Source organism: Ammodytes marinus, assembly GCF_949987685.1.
Source record: "Ammodytes marinus genome assembly, chromosome: 11".
In the NCBI taxonomy this organism is placed as follows: domain Eukaryota; kingdom Metazoa; phylum Chordata; class Actinopteri; order Uranoscopiformes; family Ammodytidae; genus Ammodytes; species Ammodytes marinus.
In genome coordinates, this window is record NC_137215.1 from 366,710 (window position 1) to 371,709 (window position 5,000).

The window sequence follows — 5,000 nt, forward strand, 5'->3', positions numbered from 1 at the left end:
CCAGCATATGTAGGCAAGTTTATTTCTATAGCACAATTCAGACACAAGGCCATTCAAAGTGCTTTACAGGGGCAAGATTAGAATACATAATACACATTAGAAAAGCGAATTAATAGAAAATGACAGGTTAAAATTGAACTTATTACGTCGTGGTCTAACAAAACATCACAAGAAAACTTCTCAGCATGTAGATTGAATCTTTTATTTAAATTGATTTACAAAAGGTGCTCTGAGGAACTCTCAGTTTGTGTTAGTTCTAGCGCCCCCCTTTGGACATAAGCGGTAGTGTTTTTACCACGCCAGCTGTTGTTCCTGGGTGAGCGTATACCCATGACAAAGGCATTAAGAAAAACTATATAAAAATAGCATTCTTTGCACTGATGGTCTCGTTTGCTGTTACATGTAATTTATGATCATCAGAGGAAAAAATTTGTAGCGCCTTTTAATTAATTTTCTGTCAATTTTCTGATGCATGTATATTTTGCATAGAGTATATAACACTGTGTCCAACTCGTGGGTTCATATTTTCAGCAGCAGAGAAGTTTGATGAGGTCATAAGGTCTCTCTATAAGCTCCACGGAGGAATCGGTTTATTTTTTGCCGAAGACCCAAAGTGGACATTAGCGACATTAGCTTAGCGACCGTCAGAAGAATATTTGCACTTTTACGCTCTGTGCATTAGTGCCTTTTAAATGCGACCTCTGACCCATCGGTGTGTGTGTGTGTGTGTGTGTGTGTGTGTGTGTGTGTGTGTGTGTGTGTGTGTGTGTGTGTGTGTGTGTGTGTAGGAGTGGGTGATTAAAATGCTTCCACATGCACTAACTGTATCATAGGAGCTTTAAGCTAAAACGCTAAGAAGCTATTTCAAAACAAAACAAACAAGTATGGATAGAAAGAGAGAGAGAGGGAGAGAGAGAGGAAAAGAGATAGATAGAAAGAGAGAGAGAGGGAGGGATAGAGAGAGAGGGGTAGGGAGTGAGAGAAAGAGGGAGAGAGGGAGAGGGAGATGGAGAGGGAATCTTTAGGCTTATGGTCGGGCACTTAGTCAAGGCAAGTTAATCTAAATAGCACAAATTATAAGTATATAAGTAATTCGAAGTGCGTTAAAGGGGCATAAAAAACAACATTAGAAATCTCTTGGTCTGGTGTTTATACCCAGCCTAGGCTCTGTGAACTGGGAGTGAAGCAGTAATCGCCTCGCTGTCTTTGTTTGGACGATTCCATCCGCAAACTCCGGCGAATCAGACCACAGATTTTTGAAGAATTTAGTCTATTATGATCTAAAGGTTTAACTGCTGTAACTTAATGGAAGTCGCTTTGGATAAAAGCATCAGCTAAATAAAATAAAATCGAATGCTTTACTTCATATGAAATGCAGAAAACTTGCAGAATTCACATTTTAAGTGGGTTTTTTTTAAGGTATTTTTTTGGGCATTTTTTATGCTTTATTGATAGTGTAGAGACAGAGTTGAAATGGGGCAGAGAGGGGAGTGACATGCAGAGAACGACCGCGGGCTGGAATCGAACCCGGGTCCACTGCTGGCCGAGGCCCATGGGGGGGGGGGGGGCGCCTTACCGACTGAGCTAAGGGCGCCCCCAGAATTCACATTTTCACTGTACCTTTCCAATGCGGACATGTTTGTCACTAGTGACGTACAGAAATGTTCTTAGAGGTACAGACAAGAAGGTAGAAACATGTGCCAATGTTTAAAGGGACACTGTGTAACATTTTAAGTAATTTATTCGCTAAAATCAATATCCTCATTCATAAATATGTCCTCATTGGTGTACAATCACCTCTGCCAATAATCTGAATTATCCTCCTGAGCGGAGAATTACAAATATTAATATTACATTTTGTACATTGAGTGGGCAAGTCTTATGGAGGCATCCATGTTTTTGAAATATCATCAGGTGCATTGTTTAGAATTTAGAATTGTTCTTGTCCTTGAAGGCCACTGTAGCTTCTGTTATTATTCTAAAGGGGTGGGGTTACCCAGGGAGCGTTGCATTCTAGAACTTTCTAGAACTTTCTTGATGATGTCATATGACACACTGTCCCTTTAAGGTACAGTGTTGAACGGGGGGACAAAGCATTTGTACCCTTTAAAGGTGCAGTGTGCAATTCTAAATTCTAAACAATGCACCTGATGACATTCCAACTATGACACTTTCAAGATGGCGGCACTAGGCCTTGGTCCAAGATATGCAGAAATATGGACATATATGAGACCCTTTCTAACGGAAAAATAAATAATTCAAAACATTTTTGTTCAGCTATTATGCACTAAATTAAACGTACTTATGGATATTATAATTACTTTCTACAAAATCTGCTAGGAAATAAAACCCAAAATTCTACACACTGCAGGTTTAAGGACCATTCCTGAACCTTGATTTCTTAGTGTCTAGTCAGTGATTCTTGAGAATGCTTTTTTTGTCAAAATCACTTTTTGTCAATTTTTATTAGCCTACTTTAGTGTATTTAGCACATTAACAGTGGGGACTTTAAGCAGCGTTGTTTTAGCGACAGCTACGGCGTCGGGGAAAGATTCCAACGGCTTCCACTATCACCTAGCAACTCTTAGACCGGCTACTTGCTGCAGTTGGTGTAGCGCTCACAACGTCAAAAACCCTGTTCTGCCGTGGTAAACAGACGGACTACGGCTCTGACTCGCTCTGACTACAGCGATAGGAGGTGATGACATGAGTTCTCGAATGCTAAAAATTCTGCTCGACCGCCGTAGCCGTCCTCTCAACCGTCGTTGCTTAAAGTCCCTAGTAATGGTGCCAGGAGGGAACGAAGGCCAATGGACTCGTACAAGAGTTCCACCCCTGTCCATCATCGCAATCAAATCATATTCATAAAGCTAACAAACAAACTTCAGAAAATAAGGAGACAAAGAACATACATAATCAAAATAATCTAAATTAAATGGAAAGGGATGTGATGAATCTATCTCTGCGTTCCAATCCCCATACTTCCCTACTATTTAGCATGCCAGAAAAAGATTTAGGATGTCCCAATACATGCACGTCAATTGTAGTATGCCAAAAATACCTAGATGCCCCACTAACTCTAATAGCATTTTGGAGTATTCATCTTTATTCTTGACATTTCTCGACATAATGAATATAAATCTTCCTTATCTGTTTTTTTTTTCTCTCCTGTCTGTGGCCCTAAAACTCTTCTGTACTTTAGTATGTAGTGTAGTAAAAAGACTAAAACTCTTCTGTACTTTAGTATGTAGTGTAGTAAAAAGACTAAAACTCTTCTGTATTTTAGTATGTAGTGTAGTAAGAAGACTAAAACTCTTCTGTACTTTAGTGTGTAGTGTAGTAAAAAGACTAAAACTCTTCTGTTCTTTAGTATGTAGTGTAGTAAAGAGAAAGAGTATGTGATTTGGAACGCAGGGTCTGTCTAAAGATAAAGAGAAGATGTCAATGGAGCAATGGAGAGGACAGGAGCTTACACATTGTACCTTTAAAAATAGCCCAGGATTTTTTGCAGCAGCAGACCTGAAGTTTTGTGCGAGTTTGTTCCAGATATTGTGGAGCGTAGAAATCTATAACAAACTGAAAGCTGCTTATAGCCGCGCGCTAACCACTCAAGAGAAAATGCATTAACAATAAGAGTAATCTCAACGCATCGAGGCCAAGAATCAGGCCGTAATAAATCCGGTTAGACCACAGCGCGCACACACACACATACACACACACACACACACCCCCACACCGTATACACACACACACGCAGACACTCACCCACAACCCACACGCAGACACACACAACCCTCACACACACACGTATACACACACAAACACACACACACACACATCCATTAGTGGCTCAAATAAGAAGTTAATTCAGTAATCATTGAAAAAGACATTCGTTTTAAGCCCCTAAGATATTTAGTCCTGTTGAAGGCAGCGTAAAGGCTTTAGCTGAGAGGCCCCAATACAACATCTATAAGTGTTTAAGTGTTTATGTGAAACACTGTGTGTGTGTGTGTGTGTGTGTGTGTGTGTGTGTGTGTGTGTGTGTGTGCGTGTGTGTGTGTGCGTGTGTGTGTAACAAACGGACATGAAATGAGATATAAGAAATATTATGATTATCTTTGTCAAGTAGGTTTGATTCTGTCTTCATAAAAATATATAGATTTTTTTTTTATATTATTTTAATTTTATTGTTTAAAATTAATTCTGTTCACTTAACCTCCATTCATCAAGTAATTTATTTTTTTTGTAATTTTTATTTATTTATTATATAATTGATATCATATTGTATTCATTTATTTTCCTCCTTAAAAAAAGAACACTTTATACGAGTTTTCATGTCGAGTTGTACGATGTACTGATATGTTGATCTCAATTAGAAAATGTATTATATTTTTTAAATAATTTTTTTGTAAAGAAATTCTGACCACTTCACCTACATGTATCGAGTAATTAATCTATTTTTTGGAATTTTTATGTATTTATTATATAATTTCTATTATAATTTATCAATTAATTTTTTTCATCCTTAAAAAAAATATCCTTTTACAAGTTAACATGTTGAGCTGTATAATGATTTATCCCGAAAAAAAAAATTAATAATAAACATTTTTTATTTATATAAAAAAATAAAAAATTCATTGGAGTAACAAGCTGAAAAGGAGAAAACATTTCAGCCTCACAAACAGATAATCTAGTCAGTGCCACACACACACACACACACACACACACACACACACACACACACACACACACACACACTTTAAGATTAACTGGGACATTATCCCACAGAGACATAATTGCTTGTATGAACTACTTTAAAAGGCTTACACTAGGCCGCGCATCGTGTCCATACACAGCAGGCATTTAAACACACAACCTACATATCAGTGTGTGTGTGTGTGTGTGTGTGTGTGTGTGTGTGTGTGTGTGTGTGTGTGTGTGTGTGTGTGTGTGTGTGTGTGTGTGTGTGTGTGTGTGTGTGTGTGTGTGTGTCCTGTATA

At 38.2% G+C, this 5,000-nt stretch overlaps 1 protein-coding gene across 2 annotated transcripts in view; it reads right to left on the reverse strand.

Moving 5' to 3' along the window:
* Positions 1-5,000, reverse strand: part of entpd6 (ectonucleoside triphosphate diphosphohydrolase 6) — a 30,150-nt gene that overhangs the window by 11,186 nt on the left and 13,964 nt on the right. The gene's annotated exons all lie outside the window — the stretch shown is intronic.